Source organism: Alosa sapidissima, chromosome 11 (assembly GCF_018492685.1).
Source record: "Alosa sapidissima isolate fAloSap1 chromosome 11, fAloSap1.pri, whole genome shotgun sequence".
NCBI classification, from domain to species: Eukaryota; Metazoa; Chordata; class Actinopteri; order Clupeiformes; family Clupeidae; genus Alosa; species Alosa sapidissima.
In genome coordinates, this window is record NC_055967.1 from 31,418,486 (window position 1) to 31,431,879 (window position 13,394).

Consider the following 13,394-nt stretch of genomic DNA (forward strand, 5'->3'; position numbering starts at 1 on the left):
CCTTCATGGGTGGTGGTCTAGGATGTATATGTGGTGTGTGTTTGGGGGGGAGGAGGGGTGTTTGACATTTACTGTAGCGGGGATCGGTGCTGTGAATCTTGGGAGAAGAACCGGAGAGTCAGCATACTGAAACGTCAGCAGCCCAGCTCCTCCATCTGTTTCTCCCGCGTAATGCAATTTACCCCTTTAATTTCCTAATGTTCTTCTAATTGGCCGGCTGGGTGCGGCAAGGCTAATAGAGGGGTCGTGAGCCCAAGTCCATCCTGGTGACAGGGTTTAATGGGAACCAGAGAATGCAAACTCCATTACGCTCCAAACCAGACCACGGCCCACTTGTGTCATCCCTGGTGCCACTGCACAGCGCAGAGTGCATTAGTGTGAAGGGTGGTGTGGGTGTACGCTTAGCATTATCCAGTCATTTTATTCATATTATATTAGCCAAATAATGGGGAAAAGGTTCTGGGGAATATAGTGCACTAGGTTGTGTTGTTTTCTTCATCATTGTCATCATCATCATAATCATCATCATCATCATCACCCCAGGCAACTCTATTCAGTGGCCGCTTTTAATTTAGATAGATAGATAGATTGATAGATAGATAGATAGATAGATACTTTATTGAAATTCAACATTTATTTAATGTCACTAAATGTATAGGAGGGGTAGAGGCACTAACTCATCAATTAGTGATCATGTAATTTTGTTTGATAGTAACACTAAGGTACAAAATGAAAACATAGTCTTTCTGATGAGAGTGCTGGTGTCACATCCAATGCTATTTGAATTTATAAACAAACCATCATTTTGATATGCCTTATATGGCATCTTCTTGCCATGAGTTTTCATCAGTCGCAGAATGTGCCGGAAAGTAAGTGCATCCACCATTGGAGATTCAAAGTTCCAGCCCGTCTCTAGCATCTGTTTATTTTCCTTCTCGTGAAATTCCCCTCACTGTAGAAGATCTCACAGCTAGACATAAATACAAAATATTTATTGGGGATGTTCTAGGCTGCAGAGTCTTTACCACTGGTGGCATGTGTGTCTGCACCCAAAATCTTAATTACAACTTTGATGTTCATGGCAGACCAAAGACTTTATTTGCATGCTGCATTTATCCACAAAACCTGTGCCTGAAAGAAACGCTGTGTGCTTTCAACTGAGTGCAATTTCACAAGATATTTCCAAGCGTCCCCTTAAGCTGCTTCTCTCTCTCTCTCTCTCTCTCTCTCTCTCTCTTTCTCTCTCTCTCTCACACACACACACACTCAGATACAACCCACCCCTCCTCATACCATACTTTATGTACTCACATGTAGGTGAAGCACTGGGCTTTTGTGTCTGGTGTGGCCCAGTGAAAGGTGTTAATGTTTGTCATAAAGCTGAAATGCCCTCCGATTGGATCCGACCTACAAGTTGAACAAGGTATGCACATACCTGCAACGCAGTTGCCACAGACAGCCCATTAATGGTGAAGGACAACAGGGACAGTACAAGGCAGAAGTCCAACACATACTGTAACATTGCTGGACGGGAGGACAAAAGCTACATGGAAAAGGAAAGGGAGTTGCACTGATCTTTGCACAGAAATATTCTAAAATGGTTGCCTTGACTACTAGGAGGAATTTAGAGGCAAGCAGGTCTTCTATGTCAAGCGTCTAATAATAATGACTGGTGTTCACAGTCTTTGTAAAGGCTCCACCAAAAGCAGACTGACTGACTGAATCATGTACAGCCATATATGAACACTGTTGTGAACACTGGTATATTAAATAGTGTTGGGAAATAGCAGATGCCACAATGCCTTCTTTCACTCGTCCTCTCATGAAAGACTTTTCGATTGAGGAGAATCGATCCATAGCTTTAGAGTTCTATATGTGGGAGGAGGAAACCATCAGCAGTGGCTTGGCATAGTAGAGACTCATGGCCATTTCAGCATAGGTGCCACAACACATTTCTAACACACCATTTTTCAACCTGCTACAGTAGGTCCCAAGTAGCCACAGTGCCATCAGAGGGACATTATTCTTCTCAAACAGCTGGGTAGAAGCTAAAATAAAACTTAAGATAAACTTAAAATAGAAATAGAGGAAATGATTACAAAAAACAACACACTTCAGTTTTGCATTTTCACTGCACCTCACATGTCAAGAATCAGTTCACAGTTCAATGACTTCCAAATATTTCTAGTAGGATTTAGGAATGGTGGTTAACGGAAGTCTTTAAAATATATGAGCTTTTACTTTGTATATAGTCTTTGAACTATTACTGGATTTCATGGCGAGAGAAAGTCAAAGAAGAAAAGAAAGAGAGACAGACAGAGAGAGAGGTAGAGAGAGACAGAGAGAGAGAGAGGCCCGTTGCTAACACACACCGTAAGTAATGGCATATCTTCAGAGGAGCGCTTGATGCCCAATGGCCTCTGGAATGGCTAAGCTCCAGCCGGGAAGAAGAGACTGGGAACAGCAGGAGAGCCCTGTGTGGCTGCCGACATACACACACACACACACACACAATCTCTCTCTCTTTATGCCAGAGCACACATTCAGGGCTTGGTAAACACTGCACATATTTCTCACTCTCAGCTTAATGCATTTGCCAGTGCCGTAAATGATGAAAGATTTAAGGACAGTTTTCTTTTCTACTTCTTTTTTTCCTGAAAGAAACGAAGAAGAGTTGACACTGCATGGACCCTTTGTAGTTAGGCCTATTTCTAAGATTTAAATATGAGAGCACATCACATGAAAAACTCAATCATTCACAAACAATCTCTCTCTCTCTCTCTGTCTCTTTTTTTAAGTGTGCATTTGTCAAGCAACAAACAACATCTCAACATATCAATAATGAAGGTTTTGAGGGTGACAAGATTCCCCACATCATGGAGTTTCAGTATATTTCCATTTCATTTAATTTGATGATTCCGTGACTTATTGCTGTGTGCTCTATTATTCATTGACACAATTCCATTGCACATTCAACAACACCTCTGTAGGCTTCCCTTTCATTACACACACACACACACACACCGTATGATCCCTCTATCACCTCTTTCTTATTTCCTCTTTGCTTCCCACTCCCCCACTCCACACACACACCCACACACACCATCTGATCCCTCTATCACCTCTTTCTTATTTCCTCTTTGCTTCCCACATTCCCCCATCACTCCCTCACTCCACACACACATATGCACGCACGCACACACACACACACACACGCCCTCCGCCCACCAAATAGATCCTCTCCACTCTTAAGTGATTGAGCCAAACACTCTTTATGCAGTAATCAATCACCTTGCTTGATTTTTTTATATTCTATGCACTTTCTCATCCAGAGAGAGGCAGATCAATTAGGGAAGATGTGAAGCAAAGCAACATTTCAGGCAGTGAAAACAGTGCATTATGAAATGATACAATGTCTGAGTGAGCATAAACCCAGTCCAAATCCAGTACTGGTGGTCAGGATTTGAAGGTTTAGGCTCAGTCAGTTACAGTTTTTCTCAATTGTTTACACGCAAAACCTGGTACTTGAGACACTCATTTTTCATAAAGAAAATCTCTTGTTTTCACAAGGAACACACTGTCATTCAAATTCTAAAGTTACTGTAATTGCCCTACTATGCACACTGACTCATCACATGGGCAAACATCTGTCACACAGTTTTACAATTAGCAATCAGAGCTTTAGTATAATGCTTGTGATGTGGATGAGGTACAGAAGAGGGGATGCAGCATAGATTTTTTTTACTGTAACTGTATACAGTAAATTATTCTGTTGTTTTGTATGTAGACCACTGTATGTGCAACTTAATGTTGGTTGGGATGTACACTGTGTACATTGTTTTTGTGGGGGAAAATAAAATATATTTGTTACAGTATATTTGTGTGTTCTGAGTATAAAAACAATATTCTCAAATATTTACATGTAACAACACATTTATGCATGTACTGCCTGTAGTAAGTGTAACACTGAACAAAAAAGTCATTTTGATGAATATAGAAGAAGTGTTTTCCATTCATCATATTTACATTGAGCAAGTCAGTGTTCAACTGGTTCTTATAAATGTCAATTCATATGTTGGTTTGTGTGTGATGTACTGCAGTGCAAGTTTTTAATGGGAGTTAGTCAAAACTCCACAAGCAGTCTCCCTAAGTTCAGTTCTGTGAGAGTGAAAAGAGGTTGGGAGAAGGGGAAGAGGGGTGCGATGTCTCCTCAGTCCTCTCCGAGTCAATGGAGATTGCCCTCAGCAAACATTCATTAACTACTGTACTGGAGCGCTGTGGAGAAAGGCAAACTGAATGCAAGAACATCACCTCAGGCTGCATGCCTGAAAGACATCTCCACTGTCTCTCCTTGTAGTCGGTAATTAAAAGCAAAGAGAGAGCTCTGCCCTTCGCTACAGCCGGCTGTCCAGCTATCTCTTCGGTCCATCTTAGTCAAGGGCCATCTTAAAAGAACATGACAAATACTGCTGATAAGTCCCTACACACTTTCAAAAAGGCTGCTGATGTCAACTAGCCATTAAGAGACTTGAATTTTTATAAGCAAGTGCTGCTTAACCTGTAGGTGTTTGCTGCAGTGTTAAGCATGACTATAATTTCACAATAATAACACTTCATAATAAATGTTGTGACTGCACCTAATTTAACCATTTCTGCAGAGCACTGTAGAATCTGGTGAGGTGTCCTGATGGATTGAGCAAACATTGCATTTGACATATTTGCCATTTGTGTATGTTCTGCTGCTGTTGTGCGTGAACGTAATTATAAAGTGTAATCAGATTCAAAGTTAAAAAAAAAATATGAACCTGGGAAATGGGAAAAGTTGGCTTGTAGAACACTCCAGTGACCCAGGGGGTATGCTCATTGTAATGTGTAACAGAAAACATCTACTTCCCCCTTCACATATTCATGAGAGTGGAGTCTGCAGCTGAGAGAGAGAGAAACATTTCCTGCTGTCTTTTTCTCAGCATTGAAATTTTAATGGCTGACATTTTGGAAAAGCAGCCCATTTTGCTCAGGAGTGAAATTATGTGTGTGTGCGTGTCTGCGTGTGTGTGTCTGTGTCTGTGTGTGTGTGTGTTAGGGTTAGCTCATGTGCCTTCTTCAATTCTTCAACCTCATGCTGGGATTTCTTGTTCACTTGCAGCGGGGCTCAGAACGTTCAGCTAAAGGTTAATGACATTCATAATGGGGAAAGGGCTGGAAAAGGCCGATATAATGACTGAACAAAGACCTTCCCACAATTTCCCAATTAACCGTACAGGATAGTATGTCTGCATCTCTTTCTTTTTTCTTTTTTTTTTAAAGACCTACCAAAACTCTGTTAAGGCAGCAAAGGTTGAGTATTATGCTCAGCTTATCAACAATAATGCTCATAGGCCAAAAGTTTTATTTAATACCATTAACTCTATTATAAATCCTGCCTCTGCGTCATCTACTCTTGCCCCTTCAACAGAAATCTGTGAGAAGTTCCTCAACTTCTTCATCGATAAAATTGACAAAATAAAATCTCACCTCCGGATTCGGATCCCTCAGTGATAGAACTTTCACCTAGCTGCCTCCAACAGTTTCAGGCTATATCTTCCTCCCAGCTTTCTGAGGTGGTCTCCCATATGAAATCTACATCCTGCCACTTAGATGTTTTACCTGCATGCCTTTTTAAAGAAGTTTTTACCATCATCTGCCCTCTTGTATTGGCCATAATTAATCACTCACTAACCAATGGAGTGGTCCCCTCAGGTTTTAAACGTGCAATTGTGCAACCTTTACTTAAGAAACCTAACCTTGAGCCCAGTGACCTGAAGAATTATAGGCCTATTTCTAAATTACCTTTTCTGTCAAAGATACTAGAAAAGGTTGTCCTCTCTCAGGTTTCTTCTTATCTGAGTGAGTTCAATATATGTGATAAATTCCAATCAGGTTTTAGATCTCTGCACAGCACTGAATCGGCCTTGCTTAAAGTCCAAAACGACATTCTCTTAGCAGTTGATTCTAGATCTTGCGCCCTCTTGGTGCTTCTTGATCTGAGTGCAGCATTTGACACCATTGACCATAACATCCTATTAAAACGCTTGGAGGATGAAGTTGGTCTCCAGGGTTCTGTTCTGCAATGGTTCTCTTCTTATCTTAGTGATAGATCATTTTCAGTTAGTTTAGGCAATTTCTCCTCTTCCTCTGCCCTTATAAAGTGTGGTGTTCCTCAGGGTTCCATTTTGGGCCCTCTTTTATTCTCTCTTTATATGCTACCCCTTGGCTCAATTTTTAAAAAGTATAACATTCAGTATCACTGCTATGCAGATGACACTCAGTTTTACCTGCCTGTTAACACTAATGGCATTTGTTCTTTGGAGAATATTTTTAACTGTCTCAGTGACATCAAATGCTGGATGGCAAGACATTTTCTTCAACTGAACGAAAGTAAAACTGATATAATTATTTTTGGCCCTCCAAGTGATGTTTCTATCTTGAAAAATGCACTAGGACCTCTCTCTGCAAACTGCCACAGTGAAGTAAAGAATCTTGGGGTTTTCTTTGACTCCTCTTTAAATTTTAATAAGCAAATAAATAGTGTGGTCAAAGGCAGCTTTTTCCAGTTAAGAACCATTGCAAAACTGAAGCCCTTTTTGTCCTTCTCCGATCTTGAAACTCTTATACATGCTTTCATAACATCTAGACTAGATTATTGTAATTCATTATATGCAGGCCTGACACACTCCACTCTCAACAGACTTCAGATAGTTCAAAATGCAGCAGCTAGATTATTAAGTGGCTCTAAGAAACGTGAGCATATAACTCCTGTGTTGGTTAAGCTGCACTGGTTACCTGTGGAGCACAGAGTTAAGTTTAAAATTTTACTTTTTGTCTTCAAAGCCCTCAGTGGTTTGGCACCTAGTTACATAGGTGACCTACTAATTCCTTACAGCACTCCAAGATCACTTAGGTCTTCATCTCAGAATCTTCTCTATATCCCCAAAACACGCCTTAAGACTAAGGGTGATAGAGCCTTCTCTGTTGTTGCCCCCCAACTCTGGAATAGTCTACCTGTACATATTAAGTCCTCTCCAACCATTGACTGCTTTAAGTCTAACTTAAAGACTTTCATTTTCTCCCAAGCTTTTAATCTACCTTAATACCCCCCCCCCCCCCCCACACACACACACACACACTTTATTCTTTATTTTATTTTTGACCAATTTGTGTATTATTTCAATTATTTATTTATTTTCCCCCCATGTTATATTGTTGTTGTACCATTGTCATTGTTTTATGTTTGTTTGTAAGCACTTTGGTTCAACTCAGTTGTTTTTAAATGTGCTATAGAAATAAAGTTGACTTGACTTGACTTGACTTTCTCTCACGGTTCTGACTGAGTGGAGTGGAACTCACAATGAGTTGAGGGCCTCAGGATGCTAAAAGTGTGTTCTCCTCAAGCATTTAGAATCCGCTCAGAAATATTTATGTTACACAGAACACGTTTAAATGTTTTCAATAACACCGTAATGCAGGAATAAAACTATACTAGCCTCTGGCTTTGGCAGGTGGAATAACTCAATAGCAGAATAACTCAATCATTGGTTCTCTGCTTCTGTACTGTATCTCCCTTTTATAATGTTACCTTCCTTACATATAGAGCTCCAGTCACAGCCCAATATATGAACTGGAGCAGCAACACAACACAGCAACACAACTTTATTTACTGTGGTGCATATGTTAATATATATATAGTTTTTAGTTTAATTTAGCTTGCTACATTTTGTGTGTGTGTCTATATTGGAATTAAAAAGTATATAATTATAATTATTAAAATTAAAATTAATTAATTGATTAATTAAAAACCTACAGTACCTATGATGAATACTGCATGTAGGCCTGGTAATGGCTAAATTAGTAGTCTGTACACTGTGTTCCCCACAGAGAAGAACGGACAGAATGATCATGATGATTTCTTTTTCTGCCAAAAATGTGGTCATGGCTACTCAAATAATACACTTTAGTTGAGGGGCCACAAACATGATGAACTCATGAGTAATTCATGCTTAAGAAATCATAAATCATAATGATGTACCCACCGTACCCAATGCTTTATGTGTATGCGTTGATGTGTTGTTGTTCATGCATCAGGTCATGAATGAGAGACTTTGAACTCATGTCAATTCCTGATGATTCATAAGATATAAAGGAATGAAGAAATGCATACAGTAAATCATGAATTAATTCATGCATGAATTCATGATAAGTCATGTATCCTTACCGTAAATGAATGTCAATGTCCAACAAAGTTGGAGAACAGACAGTATGTATCACACTGGCCAGAACACAACTAGCATGTAGTCTACCACAGAAAACAAACACATTCACACACATACATGGTGTATTGAATATGTCTTGGATTATACTTGCTATTATACTTGCTAATTGCGCAAATGTGCATACTTGTAATATGAAGACTCTCTGGTTCAAATCCCTGTGTTAATGGGCGTGTCTCATTTCAGGGGCCGGATGCTTCGGAGCATTTGTGCTACCTAGCACTGGTCTTCTGTGACCGCATAGACCGGACCTGGCTGGACCAACGTTTTTTTAAATGGGACGGTCTACCCTAAAAGAACGGATCTGTTACGTCATTAACCCGAGTAGGCATAGGCCTACTGATCTTTCCAACTGTTCGTGAAAAGCATCCTTTCAGATCAACGTGTTACGTTTTAGGTATAGGTTACAATAATATGAACTAGGCTAACTGAGTGAGAGCAATCATCAATCTATTTGAATTATTAAAAAGATATACAATTATGCAAGTCCTTCCAAACTAAAAGGATTGAGTTTTTTTTTAGCTGCTGCTCCCTTCCCTATCATTTAGTATGTTTACATTGATTAATTTAGCAGACACTTATCCTAAGAACAACATTCAGGCTACAATGCAAGAAACGTTATCAAGGAATTGCGGCATCTGTCAATATTAATTTATTATAAGACTAGTCAAAAATGTGATAGGAGGGTACATGCCCATATAGCCTTTGCCTGCCTCGTCCATCTTCAATTTTAAATAATTTGTTCACCCACCGGCAAAAAGCAATCACACAAGTGTCGCTATACTTTTCAAGAGATGGCGATTTCAAAGGGAGTTGGAGCATATTCATGTGAGTAGCCTTGGCCTTTTCTTTCTAGCCTGGTTAAAACCAAACATTAAAGAGGTAGGTGGGCATGGGCAGCGTAATTTCTTTCTCTGAATACTGTCATGTAGGCTAATTTCAAAAACTTAGGAGGGAATATCAACAGTAAGGTAGCCTAGGACGGCAGGATAACGTAGCCTATAGCCAGACAGCTGTGATCGGTTGAGTAACTTATGGTGGTGACTGTAGCTAATGGTCGTTTGCAGACATATCTGATTGAATGCATCATATTGCACTTCATCTTACTTGTTAACTTACCTGGCTTGTAGACCGATAAGTTTTTCCAACTGCAACGTTGACAAATATCTTTGTGGTTCTGATGAGCATCCATTTAGAAGAGGTTTTCATCTCTTGTTGTGCTGTGTAGGGCTAGATGTCTTTCATTATCTCGATCATGCACAAAGCATCATGACCACATGCCTTTGCCACATAAAATAGATCGAAATAGTAGGCTATTTTCTTAATACACATTTACAATGTTAGTAATCAGACTTGCTTTAGGCTTACTGGCTATGTTAGGCTACACCTCGCGAAAACTATGTTGTGATCTACAGCGGCATCGTGTGTGTCAGGCTGCGGTTCAAACACATTAGTTCATTTGAACTGATGAAATTGTATTTACTGCTTTGCTAATGGACAAATTAATAATATTTCAAAATTAATTTGTTATTATCCGTCCGTAAGCTAGCACAAACAGACGCTTTAATAAACCTTTGGTGGATGTAATCCTGCCTTGAACTAATTATAGCCTTTATGCAAAATGCCATCAACTAGTCTTTAAACGTGTTGTTTAACGGTCTTCTAGTAGCCTAAGTCGTGGAAAATATAGTAGGCCTAATAGACTACTGACCAGTGATCATATCTGAGCATTAATATGACTTGTTGATAAATCATTTCAATTTGAAATGTTTGAACAGATTTATTTAGAAAGTGGTTCTAAATTTAGGTTTGATATGGAAATCGGCTACATAGCTTAACCATAGATCACATTAAAACCCGATCATTTTAAATGTTATTAAACCGTTTATTAAATGTTTACATGTGTAGGCTCTGCCGACTGTCTCGCCATGTCTTGAATGAAACGTCATAAACGGATCGAATCTTGGGGGACCAGGTAGGCCGCGAAGCATACACCCGATGCGCACTCCGTTTCGGGGAAAAGAAGGGTGGATTTGTCGGCCGAATTCGAAGGAGCCCACGAAATGGGACAGCACTAGTCGCGCTACTATGACGCAACCGGTCTACGAATCTGGCCTTAGAACCATGTAGCCCCTGAAATGAGACACGCTCAATGTTTCAATGTTGACTGCATACTGTACACACATGCATCCATACAACATGCACAGCAGTCTTTCTAAACCTTTATATGAGCATCACCTTGACATTGGCAGGCAATAGAACTTGTAATACTCCATGCAGCATAAACCTGTCTTATGTCCTGGTATGAAATCTGAATACGAGATCAGCAGCAGGACTTTACTGCCATGGGAACAGTTCAGCCCATTTTTTTTACTTTTTTACTTTTTTAAATATCTCCAATGTGTCATAGCAGGCTCTGATCTCAATTCAAATTTGAGGGAATCTGCCCCTTTTTTCGGGACATTTAAATGACAAAAGTGTCCCCGCTGGACAAGCCACACAGGGTATCTGCTCTTAGCTTCTTGTTTGCAGCCTGCTCTTTGATCTCTCCAGCAAGTCAGGCCCTTGCAGTGAAGTAATCCCATTATGTGCCCGATAAAGCCTGTGGTGGTATTTTTTTTTTACACACTGCTGTGCAACATGCTGTCTGATATGAGCGAGGCAGACCGGACCTTATACCAGATCCGGTGTAATTTCTTCTCCGGCAGGCAGGCAGCAGAACCGTTACGGAGGATGCCAGAACCAAGACGAGTGCTGGCGGTGCTAAATCATTAAATGGCATTAATCAGCTTTCAGGAAAAAAGCGGTATCTGTGCAGCACTCATAATTCAAACCTGAGTCCAAAAATATGCTCAGGTACCAACTTCAGCATGAAATACCCACGCAACACGGACTGTAATCACTGGCAGGGATATTACTCTCAGCTCACGGTTGTGGTTCCACGGGGGGGAGAGAAATAATTATAAATAAATAAATTCCAGAATTTGTCTCGGCCCAAACAACTTTTCACAAGATATCAGCCAAGGACTTCACACATGGTAAATGTGCTCAGCTATTTCCGGGCACTGACAGAAATGGTGTAGGCAATAAAGCTTTGATAAATAGTGATGTTTAGAGGACAGGGGGAGAAGCATGGCTTCAGTGATACATTGACTGATGTGCCATGGCAGTGTCCCTCTGCCTGGCACTGAAAAATGTCAGCCCCAGTCAGCGGGAATGGAGGAGCAAGGGACAATGGCTAAAGCTTGATGGTATTAGGCACCGGTGAGACAAATATTACCCCCCCCCCCCCCCCCCCACACACACACACACACAACTCCCCCCTCCCCCTTATCACCACTGACCTTCCCAGTCTTTATTTTCCTCTAACTGTGACAGTATTAGTAATCCCAGTAGAGGGAATGTTCTCATGCATGGCCAACAATGACTATTCCCAGTGGCTCCAGATCAGGAGCAGCGTTTTTCCAGCACAGATGATTAGGCTTTTTATCAGCTGTATTAAGGTTGACTCTGATCACACTGCATGCGCCGCTGCCTTTGTCAATAAACTCCCATCCCAAGAGGGTGGCGCAATGTAGAGATTCAGACGTGGCCTTAAACAAATAAAGGTTGTTGGGAACGATACATGGGGCAATTACGAAAGGGTTTTTAGAGACAGCACTTTTGTTCACATCAGTAGTTTTTCGGCACAAAGAATTACAGTATTTGAATTTCAATTTGGATAAAATTTGAGTATGCCCTTACACTACAGAATGGGTGTGATGATATGTTCCAAATGGGTCAGAAATGAAAACATCCATCATATGAACTGTGAAAAGTTGTTATGATTACCATCAACATAAGTTATTGGATTTGAAGGCTGATTCCACACATCGAAAAGAATATGCATTAAAGCAATAAATATTACAGCATTAATTCTGTATCAATCATCATGTTCATAAGACCACTGAGACCAATTAATCTGACTCCCTTAAATTATACTGTTATTTATAGCATTACCATGCAATACCTGGCTTGAAATTAGGTAAGTAAAGGCATGGCACAATCTGACTACTGCGTATACTGTATATTAAGAATCAGCTCAAGACTTGAACATTTATACATGCCCTACTGATTGCCACAGATGGGTGAGGCTTAGTGTGACTGTTGTTGCTGTAATGGTAAGCAATGTAAGTCCTTGGTAGTGGACTCTCTGGTCAAACTTTGGAAATGTGGGTGTTCATTTAATAGATTCCGTTATTCCGTCATCAGAGGGCATACCACTTTACACCTCTTAGTAAGTCTTGTTGGCTGTAGGAGAAAAATAAGTTGGGTTTTTTCACATTATGCAGCAGTCAGACAGTATAAGCCTGTGTCATGGCCAAACGGAAACTGAGCAACTCATTTACAGCTGAGTTCATGAAACTTTATTCTTCGTTGCAGGCCAGATAGTTTCAGCAGTCTGATTCAATATCTGTTTTGTGGCCAGTGGCTAAAACAGTCTTCCATGACCTCCCACAAAATAATTAGAATTTTGTTTTGCACGGTTATCTAAATTGTGTTTACAAAGATTCTAGTTTTCTGTTTAGCTTATTTGTTGCTTGCTAAAGCCTCTGTGTTTGTTTTGTTTTTTCCCCACAACACGTTGAAATAAACTTGTATTGTAAATGTGAGCACCACCAGTGCCTCTACTTTGGTGAGCATCGCTTAAAGCAGGTACAACACAAATGCATTATCCCTTAATAGCACTGAACACGTCAGAGTTCACAACATGAGTCGAAAATATCCATTTCCTTCGTTTTCAAGGACATTTCAATCACCAATAGCACTTCATAATTGATTGTAAACATCAAAGATTACCTGCACTATCCTATGGAGGTGAGATGAAGGGTAGCAGGATGTAACAGGATGAAGATACCAGGACAATCAGGAAAAAGAGGAAAGACATGTGAACACAAACTATTACAAATACAGTACATCAAGCATCGAGTACCAAATGTTTAAATGGATGCCATTGCCCTTTCGAATAATGATGTATGTTTTTATGTTGAAAGCACCTATTGGCAGACATTGAAGGCATTGCCTTCAGTTCCTGTCTTGTGTCTCTTG

The 13,394-nt window shown here is 40.2% G+C and overlaps 1 long non-coding RNA gene across 1 annotated transcript; it reads right to left on the reverse strand.

Annotated features, from left to right (window-relative positions):
- Positions 1-746: 746 nt before the first annotated feature.
- LOC121724211 lies at positions 747-2,630 on the reverse strand. Its single transcript, XR_006035161.1, has 3 exons — positions 2,373-2,630; positions 1,312-1,435; positions 747-970 (listed from the first exon to the last, which is right to left on the reverse strand). It is a non-coding gene; the product is annotated as an uncharacterized LOC121724211 (long non-coding RNA).
- Between the last annotated feature and the right edge of the window lie 10,764 nt (positions 2,631-13,394).